Source organism: Pseudopipra pipra, chromosome 14 (assembly GCF_036250125.1).
Source record: "Pseudopipra pipra isolate bDixPip1 chromosome 14, bDixPip1.hap1, whole genome shotgun sequence".
Classification (NCBI taxonomy): Eukaryota; Metazoa; Chordata; class Aves; order Passeriformes; family Pipridae; genus Pseudopipra; species Pseudopipra pipra.
This window is the reverse complement of record NC_087562.1, coordinates 10,394,996-10,413,507: the sequence shown is the minus strand read 5'-3', so window position 1 is coordinate 10,413,507 and position 18,512 is coordinate 10,394,996. Positions and strand designations below refer to the sequence as shown.

The window sequence follows — 18,512 nt, the reverse complement described above, 5'->3', positions numbered from 1 at the left end:
AATCTGAATAGCTAAAATGGAAGCTCAGTTATTTTCTAGGGGAATTACTGCTCATGTATAACTGGGAAGAGGGAAGAAAATAATGTAGCAAGGAAAGCCTTCAGAAAGAGAGAAAGTAGGTGATAAAAATAGGGCATTTCCCTGACTGAATTTCCAGCTGTACAGCAAGAGGTTTCACTCCTCCTTTTTTGACCTTAAAAAAAATAAAATGGGAGGGAAGGATGTTGGTACATCAAAATAATATTGAAGGTTTCTTAATAGATTGAAATACTGCTCAAAAGCATTGCATTTGATTTTTACTGCTGTTGTTTACGCTGAATGGATGTAGCATGCTTGAAAGCATTTTGTACCTCTAAGGCATGTAATGAGGTAGTTCCCATCACAGATCCCATGAACCTGGTAACTAGTTAGAAAGCTGGCACTGTAGTTCTCAAGCAATATATCCTCTCTTCTTAATACTGTCAACTTGATCTAAACTGGGCACACAATGTAATAATAGTTCTGAGATTAATGTTGTTGTTAAAAAAATGTTTTAAAAATCCATAACCAGTTGTATCAGTAAATTAAAAATATGGATTTTTTTCATGAGATGAAAAGTGTGCAAATATACTCTGAAAATGAATGTTCATGCAGTAGAAATACGTAAGTGTACAATAGAAATTGTGTCTGTAATATAAAATTGTGTAATGTTCAAGGATTTCAGCTATAAGTGAGCCCCATCTGGTGGTGATATAAAGAAACAACTGAAGTTGTAACTGCAGGGAAAAGATTCACAAAAAACTCTGAATCTCTTTGCAAAAGATCAAAGATTTAACTATATAAATTATATATATGCACGTAGGTGCAGCATAATCACGACACTTCTTTAAAATACCCAGCTCTACAGTGCAAAATAATCACTATATCTTATTAAAGAATGAAAAAAGTATTTTTAGAAGGTTTGCAGACAGGTTGATTTTATTTTTTTTTTTGTCCTTTGTGGGGACTGAATTTTAATGCAAATGCTTGCTTGTGATGTTCTAACTTTTTTGCGTTTCTGATTAAAATAAACATCAACAGTTTCTTCAGCTTAGAAAAACAATATGAATTGTTTTGTGTTTGTGGACTCCAACACTTTTTGGAAAAACTTAATTATCACAAGCTCTTGTGGTTTTGTTGTTCAAGGTACTGGCAGTTCACCAGTTAATGAAGGCAACGATTGGAAAGGAAGCACTGATAGACTCTGTGCATATGAAATTCAAGTTGGGCATCTCCATTGTATTTCTGCTCTGGAATTGGTCTACACTGATGTACAGTCAAGGCTTGTAGTGGTTATTGCAGAGTTAAGGGTTGCCGTGCCAGTGCCTGTTTTGGTGTGACTCCAGGGGTAGGTTTGCCATCAGTGTGGTAAACATTTTGGTTTACACTTTTGCGTGGACTCCCCATCACTGCAAAAGCTACAAGATGTGCAGTTCCTGGGAGCTCCATCCCCTGGCTGTGCTGGTCTGAGCTGACACAGGAACTGCTGGAGAAAGGGAAGAGATAGGCACTGCTGGGGTGACCCCACGAGGCCACTGTGACCCCAGCCTGGCTGGGTTAGGTCCTAGTGGCATTTTCTAGCATTTTCTAGACTGAAAACAGCATCCCTGGTGCCTGCCAGGCACTCTCCTTTTAGGCAGCTTTTGGAGTGCAGCCTGATAGCTCAGCAAGGTTGACCCATTCCTCCCTTAAACCAGCAGATGAGTGAGGTTTGGGATGGAGAGAGGACCAAACTGCAGGAGTGTGAGGTTTAGGAGCTTCTGTGGTCCAGCCTCTCATAAAACCTCTCCAACAGAAAAGCTGGGTTGGGATTGAGCATGCAAGATAATAAGTTTCAGGTCTTTATTATTCCACAGGTAGGAGTTTAATTCTCATTCATTTCTCAAAATATGCCTTTTTTTTACCCTTCTTCAAGTTTAGGTATTTTTATAGCTCTATACCTCCTATACAGCTTTGTATGACCCATACTGGCTTTAGTGCTACCCAATGTAAAATTGTGTTCTTATAAATGAAATCTGTAAGTTTATTAGAGTTATGAGTGCTCAGGTGTTTGTAGGTTTGTGACATGAGACAGAGAGTGTCTGCACTGTGTTGGTGTGTTCCACACAGGGGTGAAGGGCAGGTGCTGTTGGGGTCCTGTGTGTACCACCACGACCCCTGGCTGCCTGTCTTACCCCAGCTGTGACATGTCTGTTCTCCCTCTTTCACCAGATAGTAGTTAATGTTGCACTCATGGTTTTGCTTGTTTCAACATGGCATCATTTTTCCTGAGCTTGAATGTTTCAGTTTTTGTTCTGTTCATTTCTTTCGTGCTTACCTTTGACATTTTAGGGAGGATTACAGGAGAAGGAGTGTTGCTGAATTCCTGTAGCCAAGAGGAAATGGATGTTTTATGCTTGTGAGTCCTGTATAAATAGTTTAGGAAATTTACTCAACATATAGTATTAATCAGTAATGTGCCAACTGCTCTTTCTCAAATCTTCCATCACAGTTCTGGTAGCTCTTGCTAAATCACATTCTTCTTTTCCAGTTTTTGCTAATGGCCTGCATGGCTTTCAGTTTTCCTGTTAATTGTAACACCAATCTGAGGACATTTTTCACTACGTGCTGTGTTCTTCTAGACAACCTGGAAAGGGGTTTCTATTTGAAGGCATCTTAGAAGGCTGAGAAATTGAATTATGGCTAAGTTAAGGCTGAGTCATGGCTTTTGCATCCCCACTTGAACTAATATTTAGACCATTTTATGTTTTCTGGTGCTGTGAATTTGCTGTGAATCTCTGTAGAGAAGCTATTTTGTGAAGCTCTGTGTATGGGGATTTTATGAGATCTTTCTTTTCCCTTCAGCACTATCTTCTTGCACTGTACAAATTGTGCAAATTTAACCCTTTTCCCACTTTGCTGGAGGGCTGGGGAGTCTGTGATTTCAATTCTGACTAGGCTGAGTGAAATAATTTCACACTGCAGTACTCAACATTTCTTATGGAGACTGGTTTCCCTGTCAGTATTTACAGTTCTCTTTTGCGCTGGTTCACCTCTGATGCCTTACTAAATTTTCCTATCTCAGGGGTGCTACCACTGTGGCTGATGGGCTTGGCCTTGGCCAGCAGTGTGTCTGTCTTGGATCCAGCTGGCTTTGGCTCCATTGGACATTGGGGCAGCTTCTCACAGAAGCCACCTCTGTAGACTCCCACCACCAAAGCCTTGCTGTGCAAACCCAATATAATTGCCATGAAAATGGAAGCTTATCAGTGTCGTTTATATGATGGAATTGCTCATGAGCTGTTAATTGCAGTGGCTACAACTATTGTGCTGTGTGTAGTCAAAGCTGCTTTTTATTAAGATTTTAGGCCTCCAAACTAAAAATAACACCAATGTCTCTCCTAGGGGTCAAAGTTGACCAGTTCTAGTGTAGACTTCAGTAAATGTATCAGTGTTGTATTAAGTTTTAATTTGCCTTTGAATTGATATGGGTGGCTGTTCAAATTGGAGCTGCTCTTATTTGTAACAACAAAGAGCTGTGAATGCCAGGGGTTCATAACCCATGTGCAGAAGAGAATTTGAAAGTAGAAGAGGAAAGAGGACAGAGTGAACTAATGTTGTTTTTCAGTGGTAACTGCCATGTATTTCAAGCAGCATCAGCAATTTTATGGGTGGGCAGTAGTAGGATAACTGCAATCAAGTCTAAGAGATACAATAGCTAATTAAATGATGGATGGTGTGTTAGCAGGAAAAGAACTAGACTGAGGGGAAGGGAAGGTGTGATTTGGGAAATCTTATAAAAACTCCAAATGCTGCTTCATCTTTCAGGCAGGATAAAATATTCTTTGATAGAATAGGATTTTTGAGAACAATAGAAAATATTATAGAAGCATTAACAGACCACAAACCTCACTGGTGGCTCATAGTGGGCATTAAAGTTTGACTAAAGCACCTTCACACAGCAGTAAGTCTTTGCCTTAGAGGATTTTGAGTATGATCAGAATGAGTTCATAAAAACTTTGACATGTTATGCAGCACTGTACAGCAGGATGGTTGAGTCTGACCATTTGCCACTGTGTATCTCCTTAGGATCTGGAACACAGTGATACTTGGAATACATAACCATGAAACATAATTGCTGATCTTGATTGCTTTTAAGAGGCCACAATTCTCGAAGTTGTATTTGTCAAATTTCTGTATTTTCTTATTGTTTTGGGGTGAATACATACAGTGAATCCAACTTTATTCCAGAGGAAAAGAAAGCTTTACAAGATGACTTGAATGTGAATTGATGTAAAGTACCTTTTGAGCCCATGTAAGTTAGCAATGTAAATTGGTTGTGTGGCATTTGTATACTGAAGAGTTTGTATTTACGTAATGCTGTGTGTCACTAGAGAGAGGAGTTATTGAGCAGATCTTGATTGAAGTGGACCTGATTTCTAACCTAGGTCTTTATTTTTTGTTCTGACAGCTTTTCTGAATTGTTCCCTGCAAAAATGTGGGAAAACGTGAGTTTTGTTAAAGTTTCCACAAAGCCATACATTTTCGATTGCATTTTTTTTCCCAAGTTCCACCTTTTTTTCTGATTTCAAACTTGTTACAATTTCAAGAACTGCTATTGTTAGATGCCTACTATAAAGTAATATATATTCCTTTATAGTACACAGTAAATCTGCTTCTTCTTTTTTGATCAAGTGTTAAAACTACTCATTGCTTACCAGAAGCACTCTGATCTAAAGTTTAGAATTGACACCAGCTTCTTTTAAGGATAAAATAGAGGTAAATATGCAACAATATTTCAGACCACAAAATATGTTGTAATATGTATAAACCAATAGGAATTTTACCTCTTCTGTAAGGCTCATAAAAAGCAAAGCCAGTTTGTTGCACTTACTTAATTTTGTTTGCCCTGCATACCAGCAGACTTAGAAACACATCACTGCCAAATATTGTGAAATATCAAACAGAATTACAACTCTGTGGCTATTCCTTTTAGTCAGTAATCTTACTTCTTCTGGAATTGAAAGCATATTCTGAACTTTCTTTAACAGTTGTTGAGAACATCCATTTAGGTCTTCATGGCTCAACCTCTCTGGTCTTCTACATGTTTTTGAAAATATTGCCCACTCTGAATAGCCAGGATGAGCTTGAGGTGGTCACAATCAGAAGGTTGGGATGTGCCAAGAAGAAGGTGGAAAAAACAGAACACAAGTTGTGATGATTTAAGAATTCTTTCAGTGTGACTGTTGGGAGGGCTCTGTGCTGATTTTTCAGGTGCTGAATTCTGAGGAGCCAAGAGCACTTCATGTTTTGAAGGTTCCAGGTCCTAACATTAATTTGAACACTGATTTTGTGACATACAAGAATGTAATTTACTGAAAAGAATTTTTTAATTGCACTTCAGTAATGATAAAACAGCAGCAAATTCAACAAGTCACATATGTGGAACTACCAGCCAACCTTTGGGTGTTGGTGCAATCAGGTGGGTTGTTTGATATTCACATAACAGCACCTATAGCTTAAATTTATGAAAAAAGTGAACAGAAAAATGGAGTATCAATAAAATAAAAAAAATTAGTCCAATTCTGAACAAATTTCTAAGCTTACATCCAGGATCTGTTGTATTAACTAATCAGAGTGAAAACAGGACATTTTGTGGCACAGGGGGCTGGGTTAGTTCAGTTGCCCTTAGAGGTCCCTCTTATGGTTTTATTTTGCTAATGCATCCATATCTCTGACCAATCTGTTCAGAGAGAGAGATGAGCATTAAAGCAGATGAATTACTCTTATACCAAGCAGCTGGTCTTTAGTCTGGATTCATGTGGTATATGGAAAACAGCCTTACAATAACCATTTCTAATTTTAACTGGTTATATCCCAGTCTAAATGAATATTGTCCTTTTCCAGTAATGATTATAGTTTGAAAACCTGTTGAAAATTTAATTTGTAAGAATAGTGTTTTCAAAATATATATTTTATCAGCTTCTCATCCTGATTAAAAGAATGATTACAGAACCCTGCAGTAATGGATTGGGAGGTGATCGCTCTTAAAAGAACAGAGCAATCAAAACCTGAGCTGCTTTCAAGGCTCAAAAGAGAAAGGAATTAATTTAATATGCTGTTGTCATAACTTCAGATAATTGAAAGCTGATCTAACGACAGTAAATGCTAGTTGAGAGAATTTAAGCTCTATAGAGTTGTGCTAGGCATTGAGGAGAGAGCAGTGTTGTTGTTGGCTTGGGCAGTGTTAATATTGCTCTGAGACAGGTCCAGATACCTGCATGAAAGAGAATGCAATAAAGTGTCTTGCAAAGAGCTTTTATTTTTGTTTTGCTTTTTCAAACATAGTTGTCACTAAATGGTTTCATACTGCTTCATTAGAGACATTTCTTCAGTTGTGTTCTGTGGGCACACACATCCTTCTTTAATAAAAATAATTTCGAGTTGATGACTGCCTACGGCATTCTCAGCAGTATTTGGAGTAAAAGGTAACCCATTAATACACCTCGTTTGAATTATTGGTGCTTGAAAACACTGGATTGTATTTTTTTATATTATTTTAAAAAAATCCAACAGTCTGCATGGTTTACTAGCTAACTGAAAATTAAAGAAAAAAATGGAAAAACCCCCCACAAACAAAAAGGGAAACATTTTGTCAGTAAAGTCGTTGGCACCTTCTTAAAAAGAAAAAAAAAGTAATCTCATGATTTATTTCAATAAATGACCTTTCTTGGCAGGTAAAAATCCTGTACAGAGGCTCTTTAGATTTCAGACCCTAGTGACAACACTGTTAAGGGAAACAATTTTCTGCCATTTGGAAAGTGTTCTCACTGCATCCCACCTGTGCCCCAAGAGCACAGGGTGCAAGCAAAGGTTGGGCAAGAACACAAAGGCAGAGCTCTCCCTCCTTGGCACTACTGCAGCAGGAAGCATCACTGACTAGGCCAGGTCATCACTGTGGCTTCCTAAGGTTTGTGAGCTGGGAAAGGTCGAGAAGGTGATTGGTTGGTGTTTTTAGTTTAATCTTAAAAGGAGCTCATGTGTTTACTTCTTTGTCTCCCAGTAGCTGTTCTTTAGAGATCCATTCTAACCTAAATTGTTCAATGTTTGCAAGATTTCAAAAGCTCTTACTGAAAATATGGGTGTACTTCTGCCATTGGAGGTGGTGTGATGGAACAAGAGGATATAAATTGCTGGAAAGAAAATTAAACACACTCTGCACCAATCCTCAACTATTTTTTACTGTCAAGTACTACCGTATCATGTTTAAAGTTCCTTCATAGCTGACTTAAATATAGTTATAGCATGCTAAAGAATTAATAGATTCCTGCTCAAGTAGTGCTAAATTTGCTCCCAAAATTCAAGTTATCGACTGTAAATTAACTGTGTGTTGTGCGTCATGTGGTTTGACATCAGTCTTAAAGATTTCTCTAGATTTATAATACCAAGCAGTAGGAATATTTACTGATACTTCTGATAGTTGTAATAATTTCTCATTACCATTTATCATCATTTTGCAATGCAGTAGCTGAATGGAAGCAACCCCATATAGCTGTTGCCATTAAAAGATCATTTGCCAGCAGCAGCACATGGTGCTGTGTAGGTTGGTTTCCAGGCTAACTCCAGAAGCTAAATACAGTAGCCCATCTGACACTGTGTGCTCACTGTTAGGAGCTGGTGAGCTCTTAATGATGCCTGTTATGCCTATTTTTTCCACTATAAATCTTTTGAGATATTTTTACTTTTACAGAAACAGTAGTCTAACCTGCAGCTCAGTAGTTCTCTAAGTCAGATTGGAGCAAGGGTCTGTGGTTAAATCTGTCTTCACTGCAAGTCCTCTCACAGATGATCTTCCAGCTTCCATCAGCTGGAGATGCAGCTCGTTCATGCCTGTGGAGCGGAGGAGATGACGACTTCTCTCCCGTTTCTGGTAACTTTTGAAAGGAAGGAAATGTTGCTGCAGCTTCTGGGTTGGGTAAGCTACTGTTATCCATGTTAAAACTGGTTAATGTGCTACCCGTCCTGGAGGTGCTGGTCATTAGGGACACAGTGTGGGAGGTGCTTTCTGGACAGTTGAAAGTGCTGGTGTAGGGGAGTTATTTTTGTTGCAGGAAGATCACTGGAGGAATTTTGTTGGGCGTGGTGTAGAATAGAAATCTTAATGTGCTTCTCTCTCGGTACTGTTTGTCTTTTACTTCTATGCTGTCTAAAACACTTGAAATTTGTGACTATTTATTTAGTTTCATAATCCCCTTGTGTGTAATTGAGTATCCCCATTTCACAGATAAGGTACTAATTGATTTCCTCGCATTATGCAGGGAATTTGGCAGAGCAGAGAGTTGAATGCATGTCTCCAGAGCTTGAGATTCCCTCAGTACTTACTGGGCCATATTCTTTTTCCATGTGTCTCCCTCTTCCCACATTTTGTTACTCTCCTTTTTTTTTTTTTTCTTCCCAGTTTTGAGAAATGTGCCCTGCACTGTAGAGGGTAGACATTGATAGCCTCTGATTAGAGATGTCAATTTAAAAATGTGTCTTAAATAAAAATCCAATCCGGTTGCATAGATGATACCACTGCAAGGAGGAGGATGAGTAGTATTGGATGTCAGAGGACAGTGACATAGTTCTGCATCAGTTTGCATCACTTGATAGGCTCTGGATCCCTGCTGTTGGTAAGCAGGATTGCACAATAATAAAACAAAGAACTCTAATAATGGGTCGATGCTTTTTACCTTAAAATGCTTGCTTGTTTTCTTGATACCTTTTTTACAGAGCAATTACTTAGGACAGGCAAGTATTCAACGATTGGCATGTGAAGAAAGTAAAATTGACCTTTGTTAAGAGCTACTACTGAGTTATGTGTTGTTCTATGTGTATTGAAAAGCCCTGGGACTTGCTGAGTATAAATGTTAACAATGGTCACTGATATTGTTCTGATAGATACCAAAATGGAGATTTTCTTTCACTGCTTTTGAATATATAAAGCAAAAGTGATTTTACATTTACTTGCTACCCTTAAAAGAAAAAAAAAAGAAAAAAAGAAGTTAATGGAAAAGAATGGAAAAGAATTGCTACTACAGAAGCAAATCACAGTGAAAATAGTGTTACCAACTAAACTCTTGTAGATGCCACATATGCCTTGCTTGATGTAGACTAATTTGGACTATGTAATTTTTTAAGGCTGTAATACTTTCTAATATTTTATTAGAGATCATTATTTTAGAGTTATAAAACATGTATGCACTTTTTCCTAAGAGGCCAAAATGGCTACAGGTCTTTCAAGTTAAATACTGTACATAATTAGATAATTTTAAAAATGTATCTTATGTACCCAGAAGTGGTTCCAGTCTCTTGACAACATACAAATAAGACAGATAATTTTTTCAATGTGTATTTACAAAGCTGCCTAGGATTTCAGTCAATATGTGGTATAGTAGGCTTGCACAAATATATACTTTAGTACACTTAAACTGTAACTTGCAGCACACAAATACGAGCTGGGAAGCCCTCAATGGAGCTGATACTGCTAAGTATGTTCAATTATAAATGTAGAAAACAGTTTTTGAAATCCTCAAGCATATCTGTCTTAGCAGCTCAAATCTTTTTTTTATAATAAGAGGGAGGACACAACAGCACAAACTGCACCTTTTAGTAGGTTTCTGTACAAGAGTTCTATTCTGACTCCCTTTTTAAAGTAAGAGGTGACTGTGCTTAACAAGGCAATGAGTCTTTCACAGGTTTACCATCTCAGGACAATCTGCCTATGGAATTTTAACACATATGTCAGTGCCCTACTGAGAGGTCTGTTTTTCCAGAGTTGCTGAGCACCATATGTGAAGTGTCCGACCATAATTAAGTCATCTGATGTTGACAACATCTTCCTTGTTTTTAAGCATAAATTTTTGCTAACAGGCATGGCAGCTTTTGGGCTGAGGCAAGACACAAATTCCCATCAAGGTTGCAAACATAAAGCACAATTTCAGGAGATGTCGAATTAGAAAATGGAGAGAAGCTTAAAAAGCCAGCTTGATACACATCCAGAGCATTTCCTGATCTCTCTCTGCTGTTGATTTAAGGAGAAATGTAGCTTACCAGCTTACAGGTGGTTGCTCTGGTTCTGTATAAAACAATGATGTGGTACCTGCACCCCAGTTTCCTCTCTGGCTCTGAGCTAATATGTTAGCTTGGTAGATGGGGAGCTTGGTGCAGGAGGGATGGTGTTTTCTGAACAAAACAGAGAAACTCTTGTTAAATAAAATTAATATTGCTAGTGCCTACAGCATACACATCAAATCCCTTTGCTTGAAATCCTTCCCTGTAATCAGAGGAAGGGCAATATAAACAGATTGGATAGAAAAGAAGTTGTGCAGTGTTGGGGCTTCTGTTTTGTTCTGCGTTTGTGTCCAGTAAAAACTGCAAGGGTCTTCCTAGGAATTGGAGGTTTATTTCTTCCTGTCCAGAGGAGAGAAGATGATTTTTGGGGAAGCCATCCTTTAATGTACAAGAAAGGCCAACTTCTTTGTAGGTCACTGGAGTAAGAGGCATTTTTATTTACTCTTCTGGTTTGAATTCTTTGAACAGTACTTGATACTGCTGCCATGATTATTTTTTGTTGTGCTTTGCTTGTGTTCTCTCAGTTGCTTTTTTCTTCTGTCACCAGCCATGCCAGTCAGTCAGTCAAGCCTCTGCAGAAACTTCAAGTTATTGTCAGTCACTCTAGTCCTTCCTCATTTTCAGAGCTTTGGCCTCTGATGGATGCAGGTGTCCCTCTGCATCTGCAGAATTCTGTCTTTTTTGTGTTCAAGCTTGTGAATTGCCACCATCACAATTTCAGGTAGATGGGAGGATAAGAAAATAGCCAGAGAAACTGAAACTGGAATTTGGTTATGAACAACCACAAAAGATGAAAATGTTGGGATAGTCTTTTCCCATGACAGAAAAAGATTTTCCTGAAAAAATGGAGGAGTCACGTTTTTTTACTGTGTCTGCACATGGATGTATCCTAGGATAAGCAGCATGAGGATTTATTCTGTCTAACTGGTACAGTGCTGTGACTTTTTGTTCTCCACTGAACCAAGTGGATAAATGGAAGTCAAACCACCCCATTTGCCAGCTAAAATGTGATTCGAGCTTTATTCACCCTTTGCAGAATATTCAAAACCAACCTTTGTAACAGTGCTCTATGACTAGAAAAAATCCCGGTGTATTGAAGTGCGGCCATGGAGAAACACAATGCCACTTGAAGTGGTGCCAGGTTAATGAATGCCTTCACTCTGAAATCACTCCATGTTTGCAAGGAGACCTGTGAGTCCACGCAGACAGGGACAGCCCACAGCACGTGTGGCTCTCTGTCCATGCTGATGTGCAGCTCAGTGCTGCACAGGTCTGGGGGGGGAGTGGGATCTTTGGCTGATTAGAAACATCTTGGATGCATCAAGTGCCGTGTGTGCATGTGTGTGGGCAACGTGCCCTGGAGTCGGTGGAAGGAGAGCAATTCCTCTTCCCTGCAGTGGATTCATCTGGCACAGCGGAGGCCAGAGTGAAGAACTGTTCCCTGGAACCTACCCCGCGCTCCTGCTTCCTTAGCTCCAGGCCATTGCTCCTTGTCCTGCTATCTTCTGAGACCGGAGAATTCCCTTCCTTCATTTATATTATTACCTTGAAGGTATTTATAGACTGTGATTGAGGCCCCCTGAGTCTTCTCTCTTTGAGACTATGTAAGTTTAGCTCCCGAAGTCTCTCCTCACACATCTTACCCTCTAATTCCTCTATTGCCTCTTTGTATTTCTTCTAATATTTTAAACACTTTTCCTAAACTCCAAGCACCTGAGCCAGCTGTAGTGTATCGCTAAGCAGGGCAATGCTATTAATGCCTACTTAATATTCACTTTCCCTGTAACTCATCCAAGACCAATACTAACTTGTGCCCTTGCACATAGTATTGTATGCTCCCATTTTGTCTACTGCTCCCAAATGTTAAATCCTTTTTTCTGCCATGGTGCGTATCTTACACCACTTACACCACAGTGTTTAGTGCTATGTTTATAACCATAATTAATGATTTATGCATTTTTTTTCTTACTGGCCTCAATTTGCTTTTTATACAATTTTGTTTCTTTTTTTTTTTTTTTTTTTATTTGACCTTAGTCATTAGTGTTTTAGGCCACCTTGTGCCTGCCTAAGTGTGGACAATATGTAGGATCCACTATGTCCACCAATATTGAGAGGTGACTGTGTAGTGACACATACATGTCACTTGTCAAAAGCAATAACAGTTTTATCACAAATACTGGGATATGGTGTCTAAGAAATGCAAACACATCAATGCCAGTAAGAATTCACCTGCTAAACCACTGCTTTGCTCATGGGTTTGATAAGTTGAGGAGCAGATATTGCTATTGCAAGCTATGAACAAAAAGCTGAAGATAGAGGAATGAATCATCACTTTCTTTAACCTGCTAGTCCAGAAGCTGAGTATTCAGTGTAGAGACATGATTTTCCATGCTACTGGTAGGTCTTAGAATCTTTCTTCCAGCAGGATATGAAAAATATCATTCTGATATTGAACAAACAGCACTGTGGATCAGATGCTGCATGAGAATTGACCTTGTAAGAGAAATGGTGGTGAGCACTGAGCTAGGGGACCTTTTATTGATATTTGGCAGGTTTCCAAAAGGAAATGTCCTAAAGGATGCCTGCATGTGCAAAGGAACAACATTCCATTAGGGTGGAAGCAAGCATTCTTCCTGGCTACTACAATCTCCAAAGACAGTGAGAACGTGGATCGACAAACATTTATGGTACCAGGTTTGTCACTTCACCAGTCTGTCAGACTGTTGTACTTAGATGCTGATCAGTTGGTATAGTAGTCATTTAAATAACTAGATTAAAAAAATATGCTTTCTCTAAATGTTTTCTTCACCTTGCTATTTGTCTGTCAGCATGAGATCATTATCTCCTGGCAAGGTTCTGTTCCATTGACATTATCTCTTAATTATATTAAAATGAAAGACAGAAGAAAAATGAATATTTTACTGTTCAAGAATAATTTCTAAAACTATAATTTAAATTTAAACAACTGTGTCAATAAAGCAGAGGGAGGATGCTCTTCAGACTCAGTGTAATTGCTGCAGTAAGGAAAATGGATTAAGTTTCTTAATCTGGTAAATCAATCCTCATAAAAATGGCATAAGTTTTATAATCCCCCCTGTCTGAACCTGATTTTTTCATGGCTGCAGGAAGCTGATGAAGTTTGGCAGATGGTCACTGAAGTGGTTTCACTGGAACCTCTTGGGCCAGGCATGGTGGGTTGGCCTCTTGGTTCACGTAGGTGGCACCTTGAGTTACTTCCCATTGCCAGTGTGAGCCGGAGGAACCCACAGCCTTTTTTCTAAAGGCTACCCAGTTTCCATTCTAGCAGCTCCTGCAATTACAAACCAAATATTTAGGATAGTCATTCCAAGGAATTTAAATATTAAATAGGAATAAAATACAATAAAATTTAGAATTAAATTCCTCTATACAAATGACATTAATTAATATGCCAAAGTACAGACCTTTCCTGTACCTTTAACTATAGGACAGTTATGATGAAATTGATCTTTTTCCTCTTACTGTGTTTTAAATCCTGCTCATTACTGGCAGTGTCTGGGTGCAGCCACCCTTTTAATTGCTGTTAAATGCAACCAGAAAGAAATTTGTATTCATTCCTCAGAAGAAACTAACGCTACGGGGGTGTGCTTGAATTGTGGGTGGAGAAAATGTACTGTTTAAGAAGTGGTCATGCTCTCATAATTAGAAATGAATTGAGTTTTGCATGTAAATGAGGGTTGACCAACCTCTTTTTTAATTGTGAATAATACTGTGTTTTCATAATTCTAGAACATGCCCTTTAAACTAGAGACTTAATTCAAATTACAGATTAAAAATTATGTAAGCACATGCCTTTCAAAACATTTGGTTCCCCAGGTCAAATGGTTTTCTCCCCTCGCAGTCTCAGTGTTAGCTGTAGGGGCAGAATCCTGTAATCTGTCATGTTTAAAGTAATATCTATAAACTGTGCAGGGAACACAGGACATAACTTTGGATCGGTCTCAGTAAGTGAAGCTTTCATCTTCTGCAGAGTTTTAATTAATAGAACTTTTTTCTCAGATAATTTTATGTAAAAATATTTTCTTCCGAACTCTCTGCCACCTCCTTCTGGTTGGGTCTGAAAAAGGAGTGAGGATGAAAATGATTTTTTTTTTTTTTAAATCTATTTCTTTTTTAACAGAAGCCATTTTTCAAAACAGCCACCCACTCTGTTTCAACACTAATGGCTCCAAAATGTTAACCCACACTAATGGACATAGCTAATATTCTCTTTGAGTCAAAACAGTTTATTTCCAGGCTGCTAAAGGCTGTTTATTTGTCAGTTTAAGGTAAATTCTTCAGTTTGGATATCTATAGCATTAGAGGTTCTTACAGTTATTTCCAGCACCCCTGTAATGATCTTAGTCTAATATTGATGCTTCTTTACATTAACTGGAAATATGTTCTTAATGCTTAGAATAGGCAGGTGCTACACAACTAAAAATCCTATCTATGTGTCAAAGTCAAAGAATCCTGAGACAGGTCTGGGGTGTGGAGAAGGAATTTGTTGTGTGTGAAGCGTGGAGAGAGAAGGAAGAAAATCTGGTCTTAAGTAGCCATTTGCTGCAGTTAAAAATAAATTTAGATATTCAGAGTCATCAAACTAGAAAAGTTTGAGCAGTCATAATGCATGTAATTTGTAGGAGATTTTAAAAGTACTTTAGATATATTATAACAGCACTTACCTTGGGTGACATCAGCAAGCTGTTAAACATCAGTGTAAGACATTAGTAGGTATTTTCAACTGAATAGCAGATTAAATACGTTGCCTACCTTATCAGCGTGCTGCTCCTTACATTGACAAAAGGTGAGCAAATACTGGATTTTATTTCCTTTATTTTCCAGCATCAGTGTGACAACAAGTGAGGGATTTTGGTGTGAAGGCAAGAGAGGCAATTAATTTCAGTTTGTGTGGGTTGGGAAGCCACCAGACCTTTACTCAGTGTTGCATGTGGAGTGGGTGCTGTAGTGTTTGTTTAAAAGCAAAGCAAAGATTTACATTTTCACTTTTTTTTCTCATGCAGGTCTCCAAATCCCTGTGGTTTATGAAATTAGACCCAGTTTTCATGCACCTATTTTACCAGGTGCTTCATGCACATTAAACCCCACAAATGCTATAGAAGCACAGTTAAAAGATGTTATACAGAAATAAACATTCTGCTGTCTACAATGTCACTTGCTTTTTTAAAGAAATAAGCAAACAAAAAAATAGGCTTTATAAAAACCTTCCTGACCCTGCACAGCCCCCATACATCATCAGCCATGAATGAAATCATCACTGTCTGAGAAACTCTTTTGACTTAAGATTTTTATTTTTCTGCATTTGTGCTTTTACTTTTCTCACAATTTTTTTGTGAAATTTTATCCTTGCAAAAATGAATCAAAAACCTAGAGCAACTACCTACACTTAACACCCTTGTCAAACCTTGAGAAATTTGATTTCTCTGGTTTTTACTTTCCTCAGGCATAGGAAACCTATCCCTAGAGCCTTGGAGTCTCTGGTGCCTGTGCATTTGGAAAAGGGTGACATTCTCTGAGGAACTTGTTGAAGTCACAGCTCTTTTCATAATGGTCACTACACAAGGTAAGTGGATGTGGTTTACACATGAATATACTCTTCCCAGGTAACACCTGCTATGGATGAGACTCAGCTCGGACCTACAAGTTACTGCTCATCCTTGATGTTTCTTTGGACTTAGGAACTGGGATAGAAGGAGTAATGGTGGAGATTCAGGCTAATTCCTCATGAGAAGGTTTTTTTAAGTGATAGCCTATGTATTGCCATGCTATGCTTGTGAAAACTGCACTTACTTATTATGGTCTGTCCTTAAAAACATATGCAAGGCAGCAATTTTTTTCTTAATTGTTGATAAAGGTAAATGTTTAGCTTTTTTTTATGATTAATTTCATTTTTCTTTCCTTCTGCTTTATCAGGTTGTCATTCAAGCTCCTTAACAGTCTCAAGGACTCTGTTAATGTTAAGTGAGAAGTGTCACAACTTTTTGTAAGTTAGCATTCTGCAATTACTTGTGATAGCCTATGTATGTTTGTGAGAAAAATAAAGATTTGTCTATCTTCAAGTTAGTTGAAGCTATAACCAGTGTCATTTCTGTGATTAAGACAATTAAGATCTAGCCATGGTTAGTTAGATCTTCTCTTCCATTAGATTTTATGTATATGATAAATTCAGTTAATTCTTTTTATTTCCCTCTTCCTTTCTTTCCCCTCCAGTTTAGATGTTGAAAAGACAAATTGCACATTTTTATTCTACTCTATGCTTAGAATAACTCACTGGTAAAGACACTCGATGTCTTAGCTATTTTATTGTCCAGCTGGCCTGTAACAGTCCTCACTACAGTCTTCTAACTCATGCCAGCCAGATTTCATAAAGGTGAGGAGAGGAGGATGATCATTTCAAAGGTAATTGAGCTGCTGAGGCAAACAGGTCCTGGTGGTGATGAATGGCAGCTGAACGATAGTGGTTCTACCTAATGGTGACATTCTCATCTCAAATTTAATATTAACAGTCCTGTATTAAAAAGGATTCAAAAGAAATAAACTGGCTTTTACTGTGTTGTGCCATGGGAGGGTGTCCTGGCAACCAGACAGAAAGTGTTAACTGAGCAGTTACCACTGTAGCAGGGCAAGGTCTACTTTCTCCAATGGAGGCAGTAGCTTAACCATTAAATTAAGTTTAATTAAGTTGAGGGCAATTGTAAAACTGTTTACTGTAGAAAAGCATTTTGAACAGGGAAATGATTTAAGCAGCTACATTTCTGTTTGTGTTGTCTCACAAAGGTTCCCAGTGTGTGTTTTCCACACTGAAAACTTGAGAGGCTATAAAAGCCTTCAGTGTATGTACTGGATTATAAAACGTTTTTCAAAATAAATTTACATTGTAAATGCTTTTTCTACTTTGCATCCTTTCTGGAAACAAATTTTTAACTTTTTATACAATCAGATAAATGTATTATCCCTTTATCTGCAGCTGAATAACCAAAAAGCAGCATTTTGATGGAAGAATCTTTACTACTGTGGGGTACATAACAGATTTTCTTTTCTACCTGTCGCTTGGTGTTTAGAAAACAGCATGTGGCTGCTGGTCATGATAAAAGCAACATTTTCTGCATTTTTAGAGTCCTGTTTCCAGAGAGATTTTAAGAATTGCACAAATGAGCAATTATATAGATGTTCAGGGTGATTTATATTTAATCTCTGTATGTTCAGAGTGGACTACAAATAACAAGTTTGGAGACTTGTTACAAATATGATTGGGACCAAAGGTACAGCACAGGCAATTTTTGTGTCAGAGCTGAGCCCTCGTTGACTCAGGGAAAAGAGAAAGAGAAGGAGAAAAACTAACTAAATTTTAGATGTGGAAGAGGTATAGTAGAATACTTCTCTCTTCTGAAAGCAGAAGTTGGAGCTTCTTTCATGTCTAGTGAGGGATGGTTTTCTCCTAAGTTTGCATTTTTTTCCTTGTTTGAGCTTTATTTTAGTTTTTCATCATCTTCAACCACTTCAATCACAACTTATGTAAGTAACCTCCAAAAAGATAGGTTAAGGGTAGAAGAGACAGCAAGGTGGGAAATCAGAGGAACTCTGAGGCAGACTGGGAGGAAGTGCAAGGAGCCCCTCAGCAGGTGTTTCCACCCCTGAATGCTGTCCTGCAGTGCTGAATTCAGAGCCACACACTCACAAAGCTGTGCAGTTTTGAGGAGAGGTTGGCTGCTAGAGGACACAAAGAGAAGGGAGGCATGTTAGTGGTGTTAACATGGTAGCTATTGTGGAGTGGAACAAGTCATAAAATGGCTTGGGTTGGAAGGGACATTAAAGACCATCTATTTCCAACATCCCTGCCATGGGCAGGGACACCTTCCACCAGACCACCAGACCAGGTTGCTCAGAGCCCCATCCAGCCTGGCCTTGAACACTTCCAGGGATGGGGCATCCACAGTTTCTCTGGACAACCTGTGCCAGGGCCTCGCCACTCTTATGAGTGAAGAATATTTGTATCTAACCTAAACCCCCTCTCTTTCAGTTTAGAGCCATTCTCCCTTGCCCTATGATTACATGTCCTTGTAGAAAGTCCCTCTCCATCTCTTTTGTAGGCTTCATTTGGGTGCAGGAAGGTGCTTGTAAGGTCTCCCTGAAGCCTTCTCCAGGTTGAACAACCCCAGCTCTCTCAGCCTGCCTCCATGGGAGAGGTGCTCCATCCCTCCCATCATCCACGTGGTCTCCTCTGGACCTGCTCCAACAAGCCTGTCCTTCTGGTGTTGGGGGCCCCAGAGCTGGGTGCAGTATTCCAGGTGGGTCTCAAAGGTGAATATTTGCAGAAATGCATTAAGTTAAACCAATACATCTTTTAACACAAAGAAGAATTA

At 38.7% G+C, this 18,512-nt stretch overlaps 1 long non-coding RNA gene across 1 annotated transcript in view; it reads left to right on the top strand.

The window, feature by feature from the left end:
- Positions 1-7,547: 7,547 nt before the first annotated feature.
- The window catches only part of LOC135422125 (uncharacterized), a 77,341-nt gene continuing 66,376 nt past the window's right edge, over positions 7,548-18,512 (top strand). The window contains exons 1-3 of the long non-coding RNA XR_010434320.1: positions 7,548-7,972; positions 15,593-15,712; positions 16,063-16,132. This is a non-coding gene — a long non-coding RNA (uncharacterized LOC135422125). The remainder of the gene's footprint in view (positions 7,973-15,592; positions 15,713-16,062; positions 16,133-18,512) is intronic.